Source organism: Syngnathus leptorhynchus, chromosome 1 (genome assembly GCF_054491065.1).
Source record: "Syngnathus leptorhynchus isolate UIUO chromosome 1, UIUO_Slep, whole genome shotgun sequence".
NCBI lineage: Eukaryota > Metazoa > Chordata > Actinopteri > Syngnathiformes > Syngnathidae > Syngnathus > Syngnathus leptorhynchus.
This window is the reverse complement of record NC_141195.1, coordinates 13,491,417-13,519,233: the sequence shown is the minus strand read 5'-3', so window position 1 is coordinate 13,519,233 and position 27,817 is coordinate 13,491,417. Positions and strand designations below refer to the sequence as shown.

General features: G+C 39.9%; 1 protein-coding gene across 1 annotated transcript in view; it reads right to left on the bottom strand.

Annotated features, from left to right (window-relative positions):
* The window catches only part of chl1a (cell adhesion molecule L1-like a), a 50,747-nt gene extending 35,783 nt beyond the window's left edge, over window positions 1–14,964 (bottom strand). The window contains exon 1 of the mRNA XM_085922175.1: window positions 14,826–14,964. The gene's annotated coding sequence lies outside the window, so the exon portion shown is untranslated. The remainder of the gene's footprint in view (window positions 1–14,825) is intronic.
* Between the last annotated feature and the right edge of the window lie 12,853 nt (window positions 14,965–27,817).

Below are 27,817 nucleotides of genomic sequence, written 5' to 3'. Positions count from 1 at the left end.
GGATTACACATGACATAACATGTGACATCACTGCCACACGGCACCCTAATGCAAGCAAACTGTAACGTGAAGCCGCAAAGTGAAAATATTACCCTGAAGACAAACCTAAGGCATGTAACCCAAAATTCAAGTCAAAAACTTCAGGTGATGTGGATTTATCTGATGAATGATCATACCACCAACGCAAGATGAATCAGCGGACCATGTTTAGACTATCAAGGCTCACTTTGCACAACAAGCAATGACTCAGAGCTCTTCTATACTTTTCTCACTGCAGAAAAAATGTCCATGATTGGCGTGGGTGTTTAAAAGCAGACATTCGTTGTCACTTCAAAAGGACTTGTTGCCGACTGAGCTGTGCATAGCTGCTGTGAACACAGAGAAAGCTACTCCGAGCAGAGCCCATCGGACCTGCATGACCATTCACATCCTGACATGCCCCGTTGACGTGCGCGCACATGCTCAAAAGATCGGTGTGCATCTGTTAGACATGAATTGCTACCTTACCAAACATACACAACAAACATAATCAAAACTAGTAAGCCTGAACCCATAATAGGAATTTGAGGTTTTTTTTTTCATTTTGCTTTTGGGAAACTTCATATGAGTCTCTGTATGGGCAGTGACTCCATATGGAAGTATAAAGCCTGTAAAGGAAGGAACATTTGAGGATGTTGACATAGTCTATGTCGGTTGGGACCCAATATTTACATTCAACATTAACACTTTATACTAAACCTGCAGTGCATCCAAATGTGTTTTGAACATTAAAGTGATCTCATTTAGATGCATGGGAGACAGACTATCAATTAAAACTGAGTGTTGTGTTTTTTCCATTGTTTTTTTTTTTTTTGATACCGCTCCCGTGTTGGATGTGTAAAAACATTTTATTTCTGCGAGTTGAGACTTGCCCACTCATCCTCAGTTAAAAAAATATTTAAAAATCGTTAGCCTCTACAGGTTTTGTTTTTTCACTCGCCGTTTTTCCACAATTATTGCAAAAGAAGGATAAAAGACAAAATTACACACACAGTGTTTGGGAGACAAAGCTTGAATAGTCACCATTTACCTGAAGGCTTTTGTAATCGTTGAAATTTGGCAGGGTTGTGTGGCGTCAAGAAAGCATTCTCGTGTTTGCTTGATGGGGTATTTAACATATTTCCCCAATTGTGGGGCACTAAACAACATTCAAACACGACTTAAAATTGTAAGTGAAAAATCATTTGAGTTTTGACTTCATACCTGACTGAAGTCTCATATGGTGACTAACAAGGATGATGCACTTCCTGTTCAGCAGTCGACTGATGATTACTAATCTACTGTGTTTCAAAGCAAATAAAGCACACAAGTATGTAATTGTTACATATATTCTTATTTTTAAATCTTGAGCTGTACTTGATAACAGTGTAAATTGTTAAATCAAGCATTATATTATTGCGCATGGAAAAACAGTTGGTGGTGTGTGTTAATGCAAAGTAATTTTGCGCATGACTGGGTGACCCTCACTCTAACTCATCCATCCATCCATCCATCCATCCATCCATCCATCCATCCATCCATCCATCCATCCATCCATCCATTCTTCCATCCATCCATCCATCCATCCATCCATCCATCCATCCATCCATCCATCCATCTGTGTTTTGAATCTACGGTAGAAACATGAATTCATCCATTGGTATTCCACAGCACTTGTCATCACTCATCATGGGGAACCTGGAGCCTATCCCAGTAGATTTTGGACAAAAGGTGGTTCCATCCGTTACTTCTTACCAATCAATCACAGGATGATCTAATTCTTTTACATTTCTTTCACCTGGCAGATACTACATGAGTATCATAGCCAGAACAAGAAGACTACAAATTGGCTTCTACCCACACACCATCCGCATTCTCAATATTTTCTGACATCACAATCTAGAGCTGTGAAGCACACTGTGCAATATTTTCTTTTCATAATTAGAATAGACCACAAAGTATACACATAAAATACCCCAAGTTTTCATGTTATCAGCTATTGAGTAAATGCCTAGCTCTAGTTAATGTTGCAGTCAACACCATCACGAGCTTTTCAAACATCACAAAACAGATATGACTCAAAGTACCAATCAGAGAAAATACAAATCACACACCTTTGCTCAGTCGTCAACATGACTAGAATGGATGATCCTTGACTAACATTACACTGAAACAATCACTGACACAGGACAAAAGTAGGTTACATTGTGCTGGTGAGTGGTGAATATTGTGTCAGTCTTTACCACTCTCGTTTGTTCAGAAAAGATGTCGCAAAGTGGCGGGGGAAAAAAAAGGGAATCCTTTGATTTGGCTTGAATCTTACTAGTGCCCCCGTGATATGTCACATAGTCCCAAAGACACTTTTTTCAGGAACATTTTGGACCCATCCTCAAGGTACCACTGTAATCCTCAAGAAAGGACTAGCAAAATGTAGGCATATTTAAATGGAGGCGCCTTATCTGTAAGGTGAATGTGTCTGTGAATTAGTATCTGTCGGTCACATGCAGCTCGTGTCTGTTTGCACCTTGACAAACCTGCAATCATCCCAGGAATTCACACAAACAACACACCCTGACACACATCAAAACCTGCACTTCCAGTAGCTATCATCTAAAGCACTTTTTCATTGACAATGTGTTTTCTGGCTTACACCAGAATGAAAAACATTCTTCATCCCTAAAAGCGGTGTTACACGCGGTTTTAATGCACACGTTTGGAGGGGATTACCATGTAGTTAATTGTAGTCTATGACACAGTGGTTGGAATGAGCTGCCATAAATAGGATGCTGGGCTGGCACACAATTTCACCCTTTCATTGCGGATTTCAAAGAACAATTTTCCTGTGCAAAGTTTTATCTATACCGTCACATTCATGTGAATTTATGCAAAAACAGTTTTGTAAACCTGCCAAAACGTAACCTACCCTGCACAGTTTGGGTGACCCAAAAATAGCAGAAAGTGGTTATTGTCAGGGTGAGAAGCGCTACAGGGTGGCTTTGAAGAGCATCTCCACTCTTCACAGAGACAGCGTGGCGACACAAAGTCACACTCAGCTTCTCCCCTTCAAATACCAGCCACCTCCTCACACCTTCTCGTCAGCGCCACATATTGTTCATCACTGATCCAGAAAATCCAACTTGCAAGTACCGTTTTGCTCCAAAGTATTAACTAAGCTGCAAATTACGTAGTTCATGGGATCAGCTGAAAGGCCTTAAGTGGTATTTAGTTGGCTTGGCGAAGCAGTTGAATGTGAAAAGGAACTATTGGAGAGAAGATACCCCTCACTAGATATAGCGCAATGACTCCATGCTCAGTTGTTTACATTTTCAGTGCCAACAACAATTGCCTTACTGTATGTTCAGCTGGCAGGAGATTTATCATTGTAGTGCTGCTACTGAAAGTGTTTCTATTTACAGTATGTACAAGATATGCTTCAGTGGGATGTTAGATAGGCGAAGTGTCAATGTGTTTTAACACTTGTACACATTTTACATGCGAGAATTTGAAGAGTGTTTCCAGAATGGGTGTTGTGATTGGCACAGATTATTTTCCAAGACCAGGTACCTGCCTCTACTGACCTGATGTTAAGATGTCAAATTGATTTATTTATCATTTATTTCACTCCACTATATATGCCATACAATTTTACATTCATATTTTCCTTCGAGCCGCAGATGGAAAAAAACATGTTGAATCACTGATGAAAAATTGAATTGAATTGATAATATTATACAACAATCAATTCATTACCATCATTTTGAGTGAGAGAGTTATATTGCAGAAAAAAACTTTTTAATTAAGTGACTGTTAAGAATTCTGATGATTCAGTGGAATTGAATTGCAATTGTGTCTAGAATATAACTCTTGAAATGTTGAGCGACCAAATCTTAAAGGCAATGCATTAAGATCTGTTTTGGACGGCACAAACAAAAGTTCATGTTGCAATGACAAAAGCTGTTAACGATCCCTCAACCTCACTGTCTGCTACAACTGCTTGTATGCACAGTGACGACTTGTGATAAATGTGATTTTGCAGCTGCTTGTCAAACCTGTGGATTAACATTAATCTCCAAAGGGTCAGATTACAGTAAAAAATGAAGGTTCCCTTCACCTGCCTGGTCTTGTAGTATACGCACGCTTTGAACATTCACCCTGCATTTTAAACAGACGTTAATGTCATGTCCTCAGCCTAAGGTGCACAACGGTGGAATTTATAGTCAATTCTTTTTTTTTTTCCAGAAATCTTCCAGTTCCACCTGAGACAAAGGATCACAAACGACAAAGTGTTGCATCTGTCTGCTTTTTTGTCTTGAGTGAAGCATCTGAGCCAAGATATCTGGCTCGTTGCCGAATATCTATCTATCTATCTATCTATCTATCTATCTATCTATCTATCTATCTATCTATCTATCTATCTATCTATCTATCTATCTATCTATCTATCTATCTATCTATCTATCTATCTATCTATCTATCTATCTATCTATCTATCTATCTATCTATCTATCTATCTATCTATCTATCTATCTATCTATCTATCTATCTATCTATCTATCTATCTATCTATCTATCTATCTATCTATCTATCTATCTATCTATCTATCTATCTATCTATCTATCTATCTATCTATCTATCTATCTATCTATCTATCTATCTATCTATCTATCTATCTATCTATCTATCTATCTATCTATCTATCTATCTATCTATCTATCTATCTATCTATCTATCTATCTATCTATCTATCTATCTATCTATCTATCTATCTATCTATCTATCTATCTATCTATCTATCTATCTATCTATCTATCTATCTATCTATCTATCTATCTATCTATCTATCTATCTATCTATCTATCTATCTATCTATCTATCTATCTATCTATCTATCTATCTATCTATCTATCTATCTATCTATCTATCTATCTATCTGCCTGCCTGCCTGCCTGCCTGCCTGCCTGCCTGCCTGCCTGCCTGCCTGCCTGCCTGCCTGCCTGCCTGCCTGCCTGCCTGCCTGCCTGCCTGCCTGCCTGCCTGCCTGCCTGCCTGCCTGCCTGCCTGCCTGCCTGCCTGCCTGCCTGCCTGCCTGCCTGCCTGCCTGCCTGCCTGTCTGTCTGTCTGTCTGTCTGTCTGTCTGTCTGTCTGTCTGTCTGTCTGTCTGTCTGTCTGTCTATCTATCTATCTATCTATCTATCTATCTATCTATCTATCTATCTATCTATCTATCTATCTGTCTATCTGTCTGTCTGTCTGTCTGTCTGTCTGTCTATCTATTTATCTATTTATCTATATTTCTCTCTATCTATTTATTTATCCTGCATGTGTGAAATAAGGATTTTTTTGTTATCTCATCATCTCTGAAAATTTGACTTAAAAAACAAACAATATATGACTCGCCGCCATTACCATGATGAGCTGAGTATCAATGGGCTGTTGCAACATGTTGGGAAAACACGGGCTATGAGTCAAAAAATGAGAGCACACGCCTACTATCTTCGAGCGACCTATGAGCACCTCTGAGCACAACAAGAATCCGTTCCTTGACAATGGTCAACCCTCTTTGGTTGACTTTGCCATTGAACGCAATTGAAATAAATATCTACCAAAAATTCAATTTGTCGCCATTATCAAACCTTACAATATAAGTAATATTTTTTAACATTAGTTGTCACACAAATATAAGCTGATCTTAATTAAATCGCTCAAACAAATTGACTCAAATGTACTACATCAGTCAAATAAAATGTATTGAATTATTTTTGTTCAGTTGCTAAAAATCCAGTGAGAGTCCTATCAAGCCAATAATGGGAATGGAACAAACAAACATGAGTTGTCCAAACCTAGTAAATTAACCATGGTAAGCAATGTGTAAGTCTGCAATGTGACTAATTAAAGGCTGGATAGTTCACAACGCACTTCAGTTGAATAAAAAACTGAAGTACAATGTTGCCCCAGACAGCTTGGCTCCTAAGTTGCCACCTGTTAAGGGTCACTTTCCAAAAATGTATCCTGCAGCTTGAGAAACCTTGAGGTCATGTTTGCCACATCACTTCCCATTCTGTCGTCTTTGCACAGGCATCCTGTTCATTTTAGAATTCAATAGAACATTTTAACCCTCACCTGCAATTCCCTCAGTGGTCAGGTTGCTCCATGCGTAAGTGGATGTGGGGTCATTTGATTGTCTTGTTTGGTCACTGCGGTTGGCTGACCGCTTTTACTTACTGCCCCTCACACAAGAAAAAAAAAAAAAAAGGCGATAGCGCCTTGCAGTCCTTTGCTCCCAGACGGTGGAATTCATTTGAGCTAAAAGCTGCCTCCTTACTCTCGGCAGTTTTAAGTACTTGCCTTTGAAAATACATTTGTTTTGGCAAACATTTCAGTCAGATTTTTTTTCCTTGCTTTGTGAGTCTATATTTTAACGATATGGACCACTTTGAGAGTCCTCTCTGTGATAAGTGTTTCCTAAATATAATGTACTCACTTAAAAGAAGCAGCACTTTCAGACATTTAAATGACAACTGGTGGCAGACTACTATGGCACTAAAACATGGTCATTCTGGGCATCGATATTCAGATCTCCTGGAAGTTAGAGCTCAACACAACTGAAGTAACATTTCAGCTTGGGAGGCAAAATTTAACAGCATTATTTTTTTTTTCAATTTTATGGTATTTAATGTAATACATAAGTCAATATTTTTTGTTTATCAGATGAGTCACAGATAAAATCACGTGATTAATAAGAATAATTTGATGAATTACAAAAACAGCAATATGACGATAAATCCCGCTGGGGCACTTTATTAGCTCTTTCAGCAAGATGATGAGCTCATCTTGTTTTAACCTGGTTTTCACCTAATCTGTTAATTAATGTTCTGGCCTTAGTCCAGTGGTGCTCGTGAAGCAGGTAGGTCTAAATTACACATGAGACAGCTTCCATAGGAGCTGCACCTTTCATCTCTCAGCCTGACTTACAGCCTGTCCAACACGGAGTGCTGACAAAGGTACTATGTCTGTGCAAGTGTAAAGGCCTCATTTCATTTGCATTTTTGGAGCTCCATGAATAAAAGTGATTGTTTCAGTCTGTGGGCTGAACAGAATTGCTCTATTAAAAAGTGTTTGGAGGATTGTACTGTTTGTTGGAATCTGATGCACGACAGAGTGAACAAAATACTCCCAATGTCAGCAGCCATCATGGTGGTCCAGATTACTCTGCATGCCAACAGTACATCACTTGACACGTTTCTGGGTGACTCTAACATCAGTGGAAAACATGTATAATGTTTTCATTACAAATGTTGACTAAATTAGAAACTGTCGTAGCTGGTGGCAGATTAATGAACATACTGTGACTTAAAATCTGTTTTTAGTAGTATTATTTTTGCTGTTACATGCAAAATATAAAAGTGTGCAATGCGACGGCACGTTGTGGCACTGGTTAGCTGCCTCATAGTGCAGAGTTTGCGGGATTAATCCAGCTCCTTTGTGGACTTTGCCATTATTTGTGATTTAATCAAAATTTTACGTATGTAATGTCAAAATACAATAAAGTATGAAACATGTTAAAATATGATACTAACTCAACTTGAATTGATTTACAAGCTAAAAATTGCCTGCAGCAATTTCCTTTTGCATTCATTTTTTTCAAAACACAAAAAAGATCGGTCAAACCAATTTGCATGAATACAATTGCCTAAAGGGCTCAGTTTGTCTCAAGTACATTTGTGTACACGTGCAATGCACATGTACTCACGCGCACGTACACGCGCACACACACTCACACACAGCTATCCCTATGGGAGTCACACCTGTTTTGAACTCTCACAGACATTTACAATTTTAAGGGTTAAGAGCTCAGGTCTGACAGACAGCTGGGAAGTAAAATATATCAAACAGCAGACTTGCTACCACCGACCTAAAAGCGTTTTAATAGAAAGTAAAACAAAAACAAAAAACAGGGAAATCCTGATAAGGACATAGGAATTTTTTTGGCACTAGAACTACGCTATTGTTTGTTTGTTTGTTTGTTTGTTTGTTTGTTTGTTTGTTTGTTTGTGTTTCGCAGCACTGAACGTTTCATTTAGGCAGATCATCCATCCGTTTCAATGCCACTTGTCCTCGTTAGGGTTCACACTGAGCTGGAGTTTATCCCAGGGTATCTATGGGCGAGAGGTGGATATATCCTGGACTTGTCACCACAAACATCAATTTACAGTCACATTCACACCCAGACTTTGCCTGTCAATCACAGGGCAAATAAGAAACATAGAACCATTCACACCCTCATTCACACCATCACTGACTTTGAACTGAACCCATTTTGCCTCCTCCAAAAATTCAGAGTGAACCACGACGCCGTCAGTGACTTGTAAAACAATGCAGGCTCTACAATGGCCAATAAATGGCGAATAGAATAGAATAGAATAGAATAGAATCATTCTTTACTGTCCTTCAAGGTGCAATATACACTTTGATTTATCAGTACAGGAGACAGAAAGACAGATATTGACGCAGATAAAATCTATGACAGACTTAATTTTACATTGAAAATGGCTGCCGCCTTTGTTGCGTGACATCAGATTTCTTCATGGTGAATCTTCAGAAAATCTTGCAAAGTAATGCTCTTTTTTATTTTCTGTTCAATTTGAGAAGCGATCCCAAAACAGCAAGATGATTTAGGATTCTTTCAAATCTCTAAACGGCTTGAGAGTTGCATCCACGCCTGCTACAAAGGTAACATGGCATATTTTCAGAAAATAACGTGTAGTTAAACGGAATATTGTTACGATCCCAAACAACAAAAGAAAGCTGCATCATAGGAGACATCAACACAGACGATAGGGGAGATGGAGGGGGTGGGTAGGGGGTCTAGCTAATTCTGTAAAAAATATCCATTGCGCAGGAGAGGAAAATCCATGGGAATCTATTTCATTAGCATATGAATCAAATTCCAGCAGCAGGAAAAAACAGTCAGTGCCCACAAGCAAGTGAAGGTGAGTAGGGAAAAATGTCTTATGTTCTTTGGTTAAAAAAAAAATAATCTTTTGGGGATAACTTTATACATCCAGAACAAACTGAGATTCAACACGCTAAGTCAGGGCTGGCCAACAAGCTGCTTTTTAGGAACTTTGTTGTGACTTTACTAGCTGACAATCAACTTGTGACTCCAATCCTCTAAGATTTTCCACCATCTTAAGAAAAGGGTGTCTTCAAACTATGCCTTCCAAGAAGAACAAGAACGCAGCTTTTGGTACGAGCCAGAAGTATGCCTTGTTGAAAATGCATCACACGTGGGTTTGACTCTTGCCAACAGACCTAACGACCACGCGTATGACGTAAAAATATTTTTTTCAAACTACTAAGATGTCTGTCAGAATGATCGGATAAAATTGCTATCTCTTCAGGGTCCTTGGAGGTTTGTGGGCATCTGTGATGAGTCATAGAAATAACTACTATGCTTTATTTTAAAACATGCATGTGCCTGTTTCTGATTTTGCAGACAAGCATCTGGCATCTGTACAAACATTCACTTTGATCTTCAAATGTGTTTTTTTCCACCCAAAAACGTATCACGTGCACAGCATTTGTTTTCCCCACGTTTAATTAAACATGACACATGTTTTTCCCCCCTTTCATTAGGTACAATTCTTGTGTGCAAAAGATGTATTCCTCTTCCTAATTTCAACATTTTTAATTTTTTTTACTCAACTAAATATTGAACGCTGTGGAGAAAACAAAGTTTAAGTATACGTGCCAAGACATGTTTTGATGCAGGTTTAAGCATCTGCTGGGTGGTACTTGCGGTCGACCATCCAAGCCCTAACAGGAGAGAATGAGTATGCACACAGCAGCCAGACCATCACAGCCAAATTCTTTTCTCTTATCAGCAATGAAAAGCTTTCTTATGATGAAGCCTAAATGGCGCCGTCAGACAAGTCCTTTTACACTGACATGGGCTGATTTTTAAAAAGGCCACCTGTGGAGCTCCTTATTCCACAGGTTCCAGGAGCAAAACAAAACAGTGCAGTGATCCACAGAGAAATCTGCAGGAGGTGGCCGTATACAGAGTGGCTGTTTACTTCCTTCTCTGAGACATGCTGTCACTATCTTCTGCATTTCTGTCTCAAAGTGAGCATTTGTACTTAAAAAAAAAAAAAAAAGAAGAAGAAGAAAAGGACTCTTAACAGTCAGGCTACTGTTCAAAAAGAAGTGTCCTGATGAATCGCAAGTATGTGACAGCATAGCATGCTCCATCTAATGACACAAAAAACATGCAGGACACTGGCCTTCTAGGACCGGAATTGCCCACCCCTGATTTAATGTTTCCATAAATGAATAAATCAATCATCAAATTAAGTATGATTTTTTTTTAAAAATAAACACATAACAGTAACCTTTTATAGGACAGCACTTTTACATAAAGTAGCCAACATTACACATCGTTAACGTCACTGGTTATGGGCCAAATCACGTTGACTCCCTTCAGAAGTCAGTAAAGGTCCGATGTCTGTGAAGGATTATTCTAAACCATGGGTTTCCAACTGGTCTTGTCCACTATAACGGAGAAACAAATCAGGGGCCGCTGCTTTGGCGGAATATTATTTTATTTTGCAACGAAGGAGGATAGACCTAACCAGACTGTTTATTTGCATCTGTATGTCTATTTTGTGAATCTCAGGTGCATTTGACATAATTTGGATGGGTAAATAATTCACAAAATTAACTGGAAAATAAATCAAAATAATAATAAATAAACAATAAACCAATTTTATTTAAAAAAATGTTGCAATTATTTTCCATTTCCAATTTCGCAGACCACCTGCCGTACTGCCACTGACCACTTGATTACTTTGGACCACTGGTTGACAAGTCCCTGTTCTAAGCGATTATCTTGTGTTGTGGGCTGTATAAAAGTGGATTTTTCCTCTTTGGGAAAAAAGTTTTTGCACAAAATGTTTTTGCACAAAATCCCCCAAGTCATTCACCAGAATAAAAATGATGAGGTGAAGAATTATACATGGCAGATTGCCAACAAACTAATATTCAACTTCACTTCACCTGTCATTTTCCGCTACTCATAACTCATACTTGTTTTTCCGCCTCTCACAAAAAAGTCTTGGTATTAGACTCGCAATTGTCAGTGTGGTCATGTCAATTCATAGGAGCTCACCAATGCTTTTGAGAATGGAGTGCTTTGGAAACACCATATTCCTTTGTTCCCAATGGCCCACTGTAAACATTCTTGGTGACTGGCAATGCGCAAGTGTGCTTGAACAGAATCACTGTCCCATCACGGTATCTATTTATACCCACGCATAATGTTGTCACTTTGAGATGGAAAGTACAGTATAGGGAATTGGTACAAAGCAAGCAACATGCATGACAGCTCTTGCTTCAGTTGCTCAAACTCAGACCGAAGTGCAAAGTTATTTGTGCCCCCTCTGCGAGACTTTGACTTCACCAAACAGTTGTCGGCTGCACCAGTAAACACCTTTGCCCTTAGTTGTCGGGAATCAGCAGGCCGAAGGGCACAAAGCCAGACGCTGTGGCAACAAGAACAACGTGTTAGACATTTACTGAGCGTTGTTAAAAGAAATCCACATCCCTTGACGCAGGACGGATTGATTTAGATCTAGAAAACATTTTTTTTTTTTAGTCAGCAAGACAGAGTGATGACCCAATCAACTTGCGACAGTGACCCCTCTATTTTAAACCGCTGTGTTAACTGTGGTGAATTCTCCTGTCAGTGACTCCTGCAAATATTTCACAAGCATTCCAACTGTGCACTGTCTGTTCACGGAGGAGCCCAATAAATTGCCCTAACCAAACACACACACACACACACGCACACATATACACAAACACACACACACACACGAACATTTTTACTCTCTTTCACTCGCTTGACTTCATCAAACTAGTCAACTGGAAGCAGAGTAGTGATTCTTGTGTGTCCTTTAATGCCATGGAAGAAGGGTGCTGGTGCACAATCACAGAAGACAAGAGCCTGGGAAAAAGATGGCATTGCCACCTGGCCCTCTACATCAAATTGTCTTTAAAGCTGGGAGTCTCTCAACTGGTAGGCCACAAAGCAAAAGTAGGCGCTGGGTAGGTCAAACTGCTAGTTTTAATTAAATCAATTTGGAATAACAAGCAAAAGTATTACGTATGGGGAAAATCTTTTGCTGAAGATGAAAAAGGACAGACTCACGTGTAATATTGAATGAAATATAGGTCTTTTTTAATCTGCTCAGTGTCACATTCTTCGTCAGAATGTGTTTGAATGTAAAACGATCTGATTATGTACTATTTATTTGGTGCAATTGCAATAAAATGCTGACATGCACTCTCCACCTGAACAATGTTTTGAAAAATACATTTGCTAAGTTTGACTTCTATTAAATTGGGTTACACCTTTATGACCAGTGGAAAATGTGGGTCTTGTGGCACAACCAATTGAAAACCCCAATTTAATTTGCAAAGTTTCTACTCATAAGATCTCTTTCAAAGCAATGCATACATCGTGACAGCATCCGAAAAAACCAACTTTTGGACAGCTGCTTTCAAGGATTCCTGAGAAGAGGGATGAAAAATATTCATATACATTATGCAGAATTATCAGTTTATCTGATCAAACAATTTAAACTGCTAATGCACATGAAATTATTCAGCAAAATAATGACGTGATATTTTGCCCTTCTACTAAACCAAATTCAGTGAACATGTTTCTTTCTGCTTACAAACTGACACGACTATTAGTTACACACATTTTAAAATGCACACCATTCTCTCCCACAGATATTTTCTTGTTCCAAACTCCAGAAAGGTTTACGCTTAATGAAATCCTTATTGTCTGTCCAGCGCTTATAAGGGTGCTAAGAAGCAATTTTGCATTTTAATCCAGTTCACTGAATGTGAAACAAAGGCAAAGACCACTGTCGAATAAATCTCTTCAAACGACAAACATAATCATCTGCAATCCACTTAGAGAGTGACAGAAGACCAGTTACAGTCTATATCAAGTCTACACCATTGCTGAAATACAAGGAGGTTTATGTGATGTAAAAATGTATATAAACTGGGTTTAGTAGTTCAAAATTAATCTCCCACATTCAAACCTATAATAAAAAGGAGTCATCACACACCTACCATCATTCCTCAGAATAACTCCCAAAACATTTCAGTGGCTCTAGTCACCTTTTCCTGACCCTTTCTAGCAGAGGCATGGAGATTTTGTGCTAGCACTGACTGGTATTTTGTACTGTTCATAATTGCCTCCACCGTGACTTTGGCCCAAGTTCCAATGAACGCAAAACAGTCCCAAAGAAGGTTGTGCCACTACTTTGCTTCACTTTAAGTAAGTTGTTCTTTTTGTAATGAGCCGTGTTGTGTGTCTGCCATATCTACCTTCTGGAATTATGGCCCAGAAAGTTCATCCTTGGATTCACCGGACTGCAACACATTTTGTGACTTGCGTTGCAGAGATAAGGGATGCATCTTGCACCCCATTGCCGGAGCCCAGAAATACTGCATGAAGAAGGTGGGAGATTTTTGGCACATACTAAACAGCCCTCTGATGCTGTGAAAGCTCTCTGCGTACCTTGGTTGGATATGTAAGACGTGACTACACAAATGTCATATCTATCTCAGTATGTATACAGTAGATACAGATTGAATAATGTTGTTTACTATACCAGATTGGCAGCCATGGGGCTCCCAAGCTCATTACTGATTAAAAGGCTGAGAATGTCATCTCCTGCCTGGAAAGGCTCTTATGGCACTTCTGAGGATAACAATGATCAAATGCTGAAAACTATACACTATTTTCTCACTGGTACAAATCCATTCACAGCCACACAATAAATACCAACAACATAGTCCATGCATACATCCATACGATAGAAGACATAATTTTCCATGTTTTACAAACAGTGCAGTAAAGCATGCAAAAAGTCATACACATGGAATGACCAATTATGCAATTACAGAAGCAATTATTTACTCCTCCTCCTCTTATTTAGGTGGAGACAGCATGCCTGACATGTGGCAACACATGCTGGATATACTCGTCTACTGGGGGATTGTCTGTAAGCACGACTGAAAAAGTAGCCCGAAGTGTGATTCGCTGGAGTGAGCGAGAGAGAGAGAGAAAGAGAGAGAGAGAGAGAGAGAGAGAGAGAGAGAGAGAGAGAGAGAGAGAGAGAGAGAGAGAGAGAGAGAGAGAGAGAGAGAGAGAGAGAGAGAGAGAGAGAGAGAGAGAGAGAGAGAGAGAGAGAGAGAGAGAGAGAGAGAGAGAGAGAGAGAGAGAGAGAGAGAGAGAGAGAGAGAGAGAGAGAGAGAGAGAGAGAGAGAGAGAGATAGATAGATAGATAGATAGATAGATAGATAGATAGATAGATAGATAGATAGATAGATAGATAGATAGATAGATAGATAGATAGATAGATAGATAGATAGATAGATAGATAGATAGATAGATAGATAGATAGATAGATAGATAGATAGATGCTCACTAAGCTGAAGTCTCACAATATTTGCTAAAATAATCAGGGGGACCACAGAGCATGATGATTGTAACCCGTTTTTTCCTCTGACATTCATGGCATATTTTGCCAGGTCACATTTGTGTGTCTACTAAGCAGGCGGAATTAGTCAGATGATTACCGGTAGTTACTAGTGACTCTGGTTTCCCTACATTATGACACAGTAAAATGTAAAACTTCACAGTAAAACTTCAACAGCCACAAGCAAACAAAATGTTTCAGCGCAGTTTCTTATTCAGGAAGCATCAGTGATGACAGTTCCCTACCAATTTAGATTCCCGTAGGAGTGTCCAAAATATGAGCCACCGTCCGACTCAGCTGTCCTATCATCACATTCCTGTCAGGATTACATTATTTGGTCCAGTTTTCCTTTCCACAGACAGCCAACGACTTACTTTGAGTGAGTATGTCACACTGCAACCGTACCTCAAGTCTCAACGACGTCCCTCCTCTATTTTGGAAGCAAAAGAGGTCAAAGGACATGCACGTCAGAGGACTGCGTTTGTTGTGTGTGAGTGAGTGAGTGTGTGTGTGTGTGTGTGTGTGTGTGTGTGTGTGTGTGTGTGTGTGTGTGTGTGTGTGTGTGTGTGTGTGTGTGTGTGTGTGACATTTATATACTACGAGAGGCATGCACGCATAGGCTTAAAGGAAATATTTCGCTCAGCACGTTTGAGCGTGCACAGTACCGGTGTCTGTCCTATTTCACTGGGGGCAACCTGTAGTGTTCTTTTACTTCCCTCCACATCCAGTTGATTGATGAATACTGTTAATCCATGCATGTAATTGTCTTTTCTGGGTAAGCAAGCTTAGCCTCTGCCATTTTCTTTCTGCTCTCTGTCATTTGCATGCACTTGGAGAAGAATATTAATGAATGCATGCAAGTGTACGGCATTCCATTTACAAGGAGTTGTAGGTAGAAGCTTTTTCATTGCTCCATAATGGTTTTCCTTAAGTCCCCGAGCACATGCATTGTGTTTGAAGAAGAAACTCTAAATGCATTTTATTGCCTTGCATTTGTGAGACAAAAAAAGTCAATAACAATATTGCGATGTACAGTACGTACAGAACGTATTTATTTGACTGATCTACAGGGTTCCATTAATTTCATTTTTTTTCCATAGCTCATCATTTAAATTGGAGCAATGTTTGCAATTTGTTTGTATTTTATTTTATTTCTATGTCTAAAAAACCTTGTTACCTGGTCAAGTTTCTGCATTCAGAAATATATTTTGTGCAGTCGTGACTATGATTAATCGTTTGGCAAATATCGTCAAACCTTGAATACCTACTGAAGCAAATCTGCATTTTGCTGGTATGCTCATGTGCAAAATCTCTTCTTCAAGAATTTTGAGAGTTAAAAAATATAATAAATAAATGGGGGTTGATTTTTTTTCTCCAAATGCATTTATTACAGGCATCAATGTTATGGGGATTTTTGTTATTCGCAGCTGGCCTGGTCCCTATCCTCATGGTAATACAATATATACTGTATTGCAGAAGAGGAGCAGGAGAGTACAGACTTAAATAAGCCCATCCGTGTGTGTTTGTGTGTGCGCGCGCGTGTGCGCGTGCGTGTGTGTGTGCTGTTCAAATGAAGCATTCTGCTGTCACTTACTTGTTCGCGCACAGGAATGTGAAGTGCAAGTTGAGAGCGATTAAGTGGTTCTCAGTGATGAACACAAGGACAGCAACATACATATTCCACTTGTTGTCCTCATTAGGTTTGCTGCAGCCTATCCCAGATGAGTTTGGGTGAGAAGTGGTGCACCGTACATCCTAGCTAATTGTAGGGCATGTACAGAAAAAACCTACACAAGGACGACTTCCCCATAGGAAGGAGGAGTCATCAGAAGCAGACGTGCTGACTACTTGAGAATGTATTCGTCAATGAGAGTATCATAAGCTTATATCTAATTCATAAAATGATTTCTCCATTGATGTTTGTTTTCAATTTTAGTCTCAAATTATTTCAAAGCATAGACTGCACAATGGCGCACATGTTAGCACGTCCGCCTCACAGTTCAGAGGGTGCGGGTTCAATTCTACCTCCGGTCCTCCCTGTGTGGAGTTTGCATGTTCTCCCTGTGCCTGTGTGGGTTTTCTCCGGGCACTCCGGTTTCCTTCCACATCCCAAAAACATGCATGGTAGGCCAATTGAGCACTCCAAATTGCCCCTCGGTGTGAGTGCAAGTGCGGATGGTTGTTCGTCTCTGTATCCCCTATGATTGGCTGACAACTGGTTCAGGGTGACCCCCGCTTACTGCCTGATAATTGCTGGGATAGGCTCCAGCAAGCCCATGACCCCCGTGGGGGCAAGTGGTATTGAAAATGGATGAATGGATTATGACATTGTTACCAGCTATAAATGTACTCAGGAATAGTACGAGAGACTGTAGAGAGAAGAACGCTAATATATAGATGGGGTAGCAAATGGAATAATGGGCATCGGTCTTAAACATTAGTTGAGCGATTCAGGGTTCAAATCTTGGCTCAAGCCCTCCTGTGTGGAGTTTGCGTTTTCATCTGAGCTACATTCCACATTTCAAAATGTGTTACGTTAATTGGTGCCTAGTTTCTCCAAATGGTTTGTTTGGAAGGCAAGCAGTCTGAGGAGTTCATCACCTCTTACCCAAAGTCAGGGTCACCCGTGACCCTGGTGAAGACAAGATGATAGAAGGGGATGTTTATACAGTGACATTTTGTTTCATAAATATTAGCGTAGCATGACCCTGTGTAAAAGTGAGGGATAAGAATTTGAACTCATGCTCACCCTTTCAACATTCACTGACTCTAAGTTCTTCCCACAAGCAACAGCCTTCATTTCAAGGCTACTGAAAAGAGCTTCACGTTCAAATTTCCATTTAAACCTGCCTTGAAATGTTACTGCTTGAACCTTGGCCCTTTTCTCCTCTGGAGGATAGTGCTGGCACTCCACAAATTGTCACTCATTGGAAAGGTTGTGCTCCGCTGACCTGTAATCTTGCCGTGTTTGGCTATGGCTCAAAGTGCCTCGCTGTTCATAACTAACACGTGTGCATTCTGCTGCACGTTTTGGTTATGTCAAAATAATTCTGTACATGACACTTCAACCTTTCACCCCCTCATGCGCACCCGAAAATGACAGCTTTCGAGCAGCGATGTAATGCACTGATGGCGGGATATTCAATCCTAGTGCTTGTTTATGTTGACTTTTTGGCCATTGGCTTTGATATGAAGTGAGCAATTAATGTGAATCTTACATTACATGACATTATAATACAACAAAATAATAATGTGGAAAAATAGTTCATCAAGTAATTTGGAGGGGAGAAACATGGTAAATGGTAACTGTACAGTTTACTGGCGCAAGTGTGGCCTCCTGTGGTATAACAATGCCCCCTAGTGACATTTTAAAATGGCCCAGCACACCAGCGAATAAACAAAAAGGTCGACCCTCATAGTCACAGTCTTCATGTTTCAAGGAATAAAAGTAACTGCTTTGTTTATAACCATTCGGGAGGAGTCTTCATACTTTTGACTAGAAGCAAAAGTTCAACTGTGTGTCAGTTTCTGAAGCAGTTGTCCTCAACGTTCTTTTGTCGAGTGGAGGAGGAATGAAATGTTGCTGCATACGTTATCAAAGGAAATGTTACCAGCACTGACTGCTATTCTCTTTTGTTGATTAAAGTTGCAGTGGTTGCAATCGAATAGCGAGAGGCAGCCAGAATGCAGGAAGATGAACTTGGCAAAGTTTGTATGAGCCAGTCAGATCCTATACATTCTGTACATCATTTGAAAAAGATATTTATTTTGTTTACTAAAAGATGATCACTTATGGGGAAAACTCTCACCCCTTCATTAAAACAGCAAGTGTCGAATGGCTTGAATGCAAACCAAATGTGCTTCCTGGAACATTCTGAAAGCATTCAAAAGGCAAACTCATCAAGACTTCCTGCTTCCGCATACTCAACATTGCACTAAAATTCCATCTCTGCAATCTGTTTTTTGAGGTTTAGTTTCTTTGGCTCATTTTGCAGTTATGCTGTTCTTCTGCAAAATTCATCCAGACATTAACATGCTATCTTTCTGTGCATCCCTTCTGAATTTTATTATATAGCTACTGTGCAGAAGTCAGATGCTGTTTCAGTTCTTTCTACCTTTATGTGCGCCAGAATGAACTAAATCTGTGAAAAGTGATGGTCCATCTGAAATAAGAGTCCTTGAGAGAATGCAGACCATCTGTGTTATATCTGAGGAGAGACATAACAGAGAAGATGCTACACGAGGTTTTAATGACTGATTACGCCATGCAGACAACACTAGGACCATCAAGTGCCTCGTGCAAACGCTGCACTGCGCTGTGCAAATTGATGACAAGATAACAGCGAGGTGATGGATGCTAAATGGAGACTGACTGGGAACACATGCTGACTGATAAGTGCGGTCAAAGCCTGCAGCTCCCAATCATTAATTTGACTCCAGAGAATGCTGAATTTGCACGGAAGGAATAAGGAGTTACATCATCACCGTTTGACAGCATTACTCAAGCTGGTTACATTATTGGTGCTTCAGGGAAGAATTGAAATTGAAATGTTAAATGGCTTTAATAAACGTGCACATTTGGGAAGGTCAGAGGAGGAGCTGTATTCATGTTGCTCAAGGCTCTCTTAATTTTAAATTTGTGTCTTTTAATGATCTGTTGAAGCTTTGGCCTACGCACCTGTAGTATTGTTATGATTTTGGAACCTATAGTAAATCTCTCATTTTTGCCGCACGGTGGAGAAATGGTGCAAAAAAATAAACATCCTAGGGGACACCTCATTAAAACAGTGATCCGTTATTTCTGTCAGCAACAGTACTTGAGACCTTCAAGGAAAATGTCTTGAAAATGGCAGCTGGTACGAGATCAAAAGATGTTTGAATTTAACCTAAGCGACCATAACTATCGTGCGGCTTTCATGTAATTAGCATTCATCGAGTTTGATAAGGAACAGTAATCTTCTTATTTTAAAATGATGCTGTTGTGGGGGGAAAATACTAGAATTGGGTAGAGCACTGATAAGGAAAATGAAGCAACCAATCAAATTTGACCTTGTTTGCTGTTTGGGACATATTGGATCAAATCCTCAAAATCAATTGGCGTCTTGCTTTGGCGAGCAAGCGGAAGAAGCAAAAATCAACACTAGAAATTTAAAGATGTATTGAGAGTTACAGCCATGAAAAAAAAATGATGTTAGCAGAGATTGCAATTTTATCAAAGTTAAAATACATTTGTTGCAATCAAAGTTTGAATGCTATCCTTGTGGCAACATGTGTTCCATCTGGAACAGGTTTCCTGCCACGGACTAAAAGCATGCATTAAAGCGACCATTGATTTGGCTGAACATGGTCACTGATGTAATAGTATATGTATGTGTATGTAAAAATGATGTCAGCACTAAAATGAAAAATGCTAACGATCTAATGCTTTTTTTTATGACTACATTCAGCACATCTTAATGATGCCCATAATTTATGGGCGGGGATTGTTTTTTTTCAAGCATCAGCCTGGGTCATGGAAGGAAGGAAGGAAGCAAGCATTGTAACAGTGTTTTCTGGCATGCTTTGTCATGTTCTGTTCTCACTTAGTGTCTGAAATAGTCACTAAACTACACATGTACAGCAATAACCGCAATTTTGCCACACCTATGGCCACCAATATCAGCGAAGGCAGAGTAGATAATGGATGATGCATACTCATCATTAGTCAGTGTGTTGATTCCAAAGAAATCCTTAATGTTAATGAAGACGACTGAATAATTCATGCATTTGAAAGCTGAGCTGGACATTGTGAAACCTTGAAACAGATATTGATCATTCATCCGTACATGATGGCCACAATTATAACACGGACCTTTTTGACACTATCTAATATGCTTGTGGCTTTAAGGTGCAAAATATAATCATTGTATCATCGACGAAAGCAGAGAGAAAACATTCATTAGGAAGAGACTATTGAAAATCAATTGAGGTCTGCACCTTAGCCCAACACATAGCTAAAACCCACTCACTGGCCATAGATTTCTTTTATTGAACACATGAGCACAATGTGTAAAAACAAATGCTGTCAAGCTGCGCAGATCTGAACTTTTCTTGCATGTGTCTGCAGAGGAAAGGAAGATTGGCGAACGAACACCTTTATTGCTTGTTCCATTAGACTTTACAGATAACTCGCATATCTGCTTTGAATGCTCACAAATGGAAGTAAACACAAGACTAAAATGCTTGGTTATCTCACTCAGGAGGCAAACATCTCATTTATAGTCTGACAACACTTGCTGACCTCAAGAAGAGGGCTTCATAATGGGATTTCCATCCATCTATTTTCGGTACCGCTTTTATCCCCACGGGGGTCGCGGGCGTGCTAGAGCCTATCCCAGCAGTCATCGGGCTGTAGGCGGGGGACACTCTGAACCGGTTGCCAGCCAATCCCAGGGCACACAGAGACGAACAACCACTGGGAGAACTCCACACAGGGAGGGTCGGAGATGGAATCGAACCAGCACCCTCCTAACTGCGAGGCGGTTTTAATATATAAAAAAAGTAGGGGGCTCTTTGTGTGAAAATGTTGAAAAGATTTTCTTCTTAGAAATCTTGTTCGTGTCCGTGAATAATAAAGAATGGATCAGACAGCGAGCCTAAAACGAGACCCAAGCTGATACATGTAGCTTTTTCCAAGACAAAATGAGCCAATTGAATGTATGAAGCCAAAGGGTGCTCTTGGGTCAGCACCCTTAATCGCTGATCTGACATAACAACCAAATATTGATCTCTCGCTTGCTGAGAGTGTAGTGCGACTGACTTTTAAGCATTTCAAGTGAATGTGTTCTTACTTTTTCACTTTGTGATATTTTTTTGTGTTTACTTTGAGGTCATTTTGGTCTGTGCTGATTGGTGTAGTTTGGTGGTGGTAACGGAGTTTTGTTTCTTTGGCTTCATGACATTGGCAGACGCCACCATGGGGGAGTTTAAATAACGGACAGACACAACGTCATGCCATCAAACTGTTCCCAGCGGAGCCGAGCCCTGCTGATGAATGATGGTTAGCGACTGGAAAGGTGACGGGGGACGGCAGCGTGAAATCTGCCAGCGCATGAAAAGCACCATTATCATCTACCTGGATAGCAAAGCTTACGTCAGCAAGGTGGTGGAGAACTCTGCAGTGATTTAAGACCCTTCCTGTTTCATTTTGGAAGCAGGCTAGCCTTGCTATGAGAATAACTTTCCTCTTCTTGTTTTAAAACACTGTACTGGCTAAAGATATTTCTCAATATGACCAGCTGGCATCACATATGAGAATGATGATAAAAATTATGTCTTTGGGGTTTGTGTGTCACTAGAGACAGGTAAACATAATTTTTGAAAAACAAAACGGGCAACCTCAACCTGCCAGGACAGTGAGACTGGATGTTTATTTTTTTTCTCTGTGGGAACCATTATAAAACAAGTCTTAAGATTGAGGCCATTGACTGGAGAAAATCCCAAGGTGAGTGGTTGAGGAAGACTTTTTGTCTATCCTAGGAGGCTTATCAGTGATCTTTTCAGCTTGAGTGGTTGATGTGAAGGACACCTGCATACCAGGTCAAGACTATTTGAAAGCAACAAAATGCGTGGTCCTTCCCAGCGGTCAAGATGTGAAGCTCTATAGCCCGTCTCAACTGATTGCTGCAGTAGTGTCCATCAAAACTGCTGGTGGGGTTGACCCCATCCAACCCACCCGGGTTAGAGATGTTATTGAGCCCACAGCAGGCGTTAATGGAACAGGCACAGTGAGCTTGCTGCACGATGAATAGTCCACAGTGGGGACGCGACGTCGTCTGGCCAAATCATTCACGGTCACATCATGTTTCTTCCCAGAGCAGCTGGAAGAAAAGAATATGTCTGACCTGTGAAGGGGTTTTCCAAATAACCAGTAGTAGACAGAAAACAACATTTTATTTTAACACAAACAATTATTCAAAAGTAGAATGTATCCTAATGGCCATGTTTTGTGCACTGACGCCGCTACTGGCCGACTGTCATTTGAATACAGCTCTTTCAAAAGAAAAGGCTTTTAGAGCTGCTTTTAAGTTGTTTTCAATCACTCAGCAATGGTGGAAATACAAATTAAAGAATAACAACAGTTCAGCCACATGTGAGAATGTAGTAAAAGAAATATAATCATCAATAGATTCTACTGACGATTGAGGATATTTTGTATCACTCAAGTCCAAAACATTGGCCATCGCTAACCTGTTGGGCACCTCATAAAAACATAAAGCATAAAAACAGACCGAGGAAGGCCTTCCATTATTTATGCTGGGACAGCAGCTCTAAATTCTAACACTCATCTGAGATCAGGAAGTTTGCTGCTGGTTTCTATAAGAGAACTCTTCAAGATTCAGTGGTTTAATAATCCAGATGTGTACAGCATGGTCTGGTCCACCTCGTGGCACCGGCTGCCCGATACCGATCCTCTTGTTTCTCACCTGGCAAATTTGCAATGCATTTTAACTAAATTCTTTTGGGTCAGGATGTATTGGGTCCAACACAATGTCAATTAGCTTCTCAAGGAGGAGTCGAGGCAGAGCCTGGTCCAGAGACATTTATCCCAGTCCATCCTTGTACCCTTGTGCAAGACCTGAGATCCAGACCTCAGTGGAGGTTTTTATATATTATACGTATATATTACGCAAGGGACATGGAGACTTACTGTGGAGGCTGCTCGATAGAATTATAGCAGTGAAGATTTCTATGTCCATGATCAATGATTCTATGTTGGACAACTAGTCATGTTCACAGTTTTAAGTGCCACTTTCTGTTGGCATTTTCTGTTGTTTGTAACGAGAGGGTTAGGTATTTGTGGTTTGCACTCTCCAACGCAAGCAGAAGTGTGATTATTTAAACTGAAAATAGTGAATGGGAAGGTGAAAGAAAACCTTCGAGCTAAGTCTGGTCATGTATGTAAAATGAATTAATTCAAAGTACCAGTTGATTTTAGGTATTATAAAGCAACAGGTGACGGGATATTTCTTGGCAGAACAGTTAGTGTTTAACAGTACAAAGGTCAATACACTTTTGCCATTTTTTTTGCCATTTCTCTCTCTCTTGCCGTCTCTCTCTCGTCGTCTCTCTCTCTCGCCGTCTCTCTCTCTATCTCTCTCTCTCGATCCCTCTCTCTGAACAAGAGATAAAATATTTATCGTAATGAATATTTAGGTGATAAAACATTTGTGTCATCAGCGACACTTTTCCTGTTTAAATATTTATATGTGCTTGCATAAGAGGTGCAAACACACCACCTACATGTTGATGGATGTAAACTACACTTATCAGTCTCAATGGGAGAGCATTTCAAGTTTGTTAAAAGCAGTCAAACTAGGATGACACCTAGTAGGGCACAGAGGTCGGCTAAAGTCAAATCATCCCAATATTCGGTAAGTATCCAAATTCTGCATCCTGCTCTACTCAATCACAAAAACCAATACGGCATACTTGCAGCTCCTAGATCACAAAATAAGGAACACTAAGAGCAAGCACCATTTGCGGCTTCATGCAGTCAAATAGGTTTGAGCTCGACACCGATCAAGAAGTCGGTTCATGAAGCCGTCGGCGTCGTGGTGCAAGTGGGCGGCAATTTAGAATAAACACCTCATCCACAAGCTCTGGAGGTAGGCGAATGTTTCACATCGTGGTGTGTGCTCACTAAGTGGCCGCTTTGAGGCAGTGAATTTTGTTTAGAGAGTTGCACAACAACCCGGTTGCCTTGGTGAAATTTCATAGTTGAGTTGTGAAAAATCAGCACCCCCGTGCGCAACACTCGAGACAGTATGCTGTGCAGAAAATGGGTGGATGGACAGACTGAAAATTTTGAAGCACCAACGCTACCTTGGAATAATTGAGCTTACAAAAAGTTTAGGAAAAGCTTTGGAGAAGAGAGCAGGTGATGGCCGGCTGACCTGACAATGCAGCGATAGATCTGGATCATTACTAGTAGTGGTGGTTAACGACAGCTGATCAGCAGGCACTGGTCAGCCGGTCAATGTAAGGTGCAATAAATTACTTAAGATAGAGTTGTTTGCAATACATGGATAAAAAAAGAGTATTTCTATATCACTGGGAAAAACACATAATAAAGCAGCTAATAGCAAAATAGTAATTGTTTTATATACGGGTTGCAAAGCGGTGACACACATGCCAGCATCTAATCATAAAATAAATTCACAACCTGTGCCACGGATATAATTTGAGAAAGAAATATGATTGGTAAAAACAATTATATTTCATACACAAACTGATATTAAAGACCCTCTGGCTTTATCACCTGGAAATGGGCCAATAATGAATGCATAATTTCATTTGTGATTGTTTCATCATCCTCTGTTGAGTCTGAACTCTCATCAAGGGTGCTGACAATATTGGCTAAATCAAAAGATATTGTGATAGTGCACATAATGCTGGAAGTAGAGTCTGAGTATACATATGGTGATTATATATCAATCGCGGTGTTCATTGATTTTATCGAGAAAGAAGCAATATTGATGTTTTGACAATATGGTGCAGATGACACTTTGAGTAGCACTTGGTGTCTGTGATTTGAGATTGGATGGGTGAGTCAAGGGGCGGGGTCAGTGGAAGGACAAGAAGATTGTGAGTGTCTGCGAGCTGAAGGCTGACAGTTGAGAGAAACCCTCATTGAATTTTATTTGACATTAACCGACCATTGCTCATGTTCGTTTTATCATCCAAATCCTAGAGTATGTTGTCTGTGCTTTTACTTTTACAGGATGGCATTCTGTGAATTCACTTATGGCTGACATGAGGATTTAAGACTGCTTGTCAGCAAGTGTTAGTGTTGTTCAGATTGGAGTGTGTCGATTATATTTAAGAAGAGACTTTAATTTCATTATTTATTTATTTTTTTCATTTATTTAATCAATCCTTTTTTAAATAGTTCTCCAAGCTTGAGGCACCACTCCTAGATTGTTGTGCAAAACTACAACCTGTTGATTTAAGCGTAATTTTGTTATCAATGTTTTCAAAAGTTCTGTTAGGGAAGATGAACATCCTGTTGAAAAACAGACAAACTATTGCAAGTTATTGCATGTCATAAGATCTTGTTTCCAGCCCTGCACCGCTCTTAACATTCCTCCCCGACTCTATCCGTGCTAAAGTGTTAAAACCATTTTGATTGATTTGCTCACTGTACATGTGGTTACTAGCATTATCACTTTGGGGGGGGTACTTGACCAGAGCTTTTACATCACAGCAAAGGCCTAGAAAAATTATGATGCCGCAACAATTTATTATTTTTATTTCTTCACCCGCCACTCTGGCCTCAGAGCAATGATGCTCCGCTACTTTGATTTCTGGAGCTGCAGTGAAGGCCATTAGTGTGGCACACTTTCAGGCGTGATGTTGCTGTTGATACGCACCACAAACACAGCTAAAGAGTCCTTCAGTCAGACACTAAACACCCAAATTACTGTGAGGGCAACGTGCTCCTGCAAGGAAAAAGGGCCTCCAATTTTGTCCATTTTGTGCCTTCTTCTGTGAACTCGAAGGACTCGACATTGACTGTCGGCTTAGAAAAACTTGTTAAAGTGAAGATGAGGAAAACTGCTGGTTGCTATTCAACTCTGAATGACTGACTTGTGTGAAGATGGCTTTTTGCTAAACAGGTGTCACAGCAGAAATTGCAAGTATTCCTCACAAACCAGGGAGTATAATAGTATAAAGCAGCCAAAGAAGATTCTCAGTCAATACATTATACGAACAGCAAAGCAGTAATGGGGAGGGATGGGGCGGTTGTATTGGTTGAATTTACAGCGGCGACGAAAAGCACAAAACGGCGACATTTGCTCAATAACACCACAAATGAAAACCGCTGAATGGCCATTGAGCATCTCCTGCACAATTGGCCATTAAGAGCTTCGCCACATTTGTCTCTTGTCATTGAGTGAACATTTTAAAGGAAAAGTTCAAGCCTCACTCTGGTTTATGTATTGTAAGTGTGTACCATGCAATCATTGTTATCAGATGTGGAATTGTAGTATTTACTAACTGCATGAATATATATAAATATTTCAAAGCGCAAAAATGTACATTTGTACATTTTCTGCATGCAAATAAATTTGAATTTAATTTCAAGGAAATTTGCTAAATTGAGATTTATAGGTCTTTTAAATAATCTCTTGATGTTTTTAGGGAAGGTTTTATGTACCTCATGTTTTATTGCTATCAGTGCTTGGTATTAGTGTCGGTGACCACTAGAGAATACCCGTACTGGTATCGGTCTCAAAAGAAAAAATGGTATCGAACAGCCCTATTTCTCCCAACAGACTGGAGGATGGATAGACTCATAAATGCTACTATATATTTCATCAGAAAGTAACCAAGGCATCTTCTGCTGAAAGCAGCAGGCATTTATTGGAAGTTGTGCCGATATAAGAGGAGGATTTTAATCTGTTCAAATGTTTATGAACGGTGCAGCGATAAACACTAATGTCTGTTGATTGGTTGAGAATTGTTGCTTCAAGGCGAACGGAATGCATAAATGCCTCACATTATCAGTCCCTAGTCCCTTGTCCTTTTACTCTTGGTTCATATCAATAATGTAGAGCATTCAAAGGCACAGTGCAGAGCACTCTTCCCTGCTTCTGACTAAAAGAAATGAGAAAAATGGGAGCGTATTTCTCCCAAGAGTGCAGACAGTGAAATGTTAAAAGTATGTCTGACTTAGAAACAAGAGGAAGTGGTAAGGGTGCTATGTGGTGGTTATTGACGCAATAAATTTAAATGTTCTATATTAGAACCGCTCCTTGTATCCTCCACACTGACGTGTACTCTGCAATATAAGGCACACGCGTTGGCTCATTATCATTAGTCCTCTCTGAGAGCCTTTCCTAAGCAGTCTGGCTAATGAGCTAATGTCCCCAGAACAGGGCGAGCGAGAACAGCAAGAGGGAAAAACAAGGAGGAAAACACAAGAATACATACATGGTTTAATCTTATGGACGTGATTTATGCTTTGCGCAGTGCATGACGATCGTGGCAAAAACGATTTAAGGTTTAGTGAAACAGGATTTCAATGGAAGGAAATGCCATGTAAGTTTACCTGTTTGAAGCGTGGCTGGTAAATATTTTATGATATCATAAAGTAGGTTATATATTGTCTGTCTACCAATAGATTCGATAAAGATTTCATTTCGGGACTCAATTATTTATGGCCCCATTAACTGCAGCTGAAATCTGTGTCAAA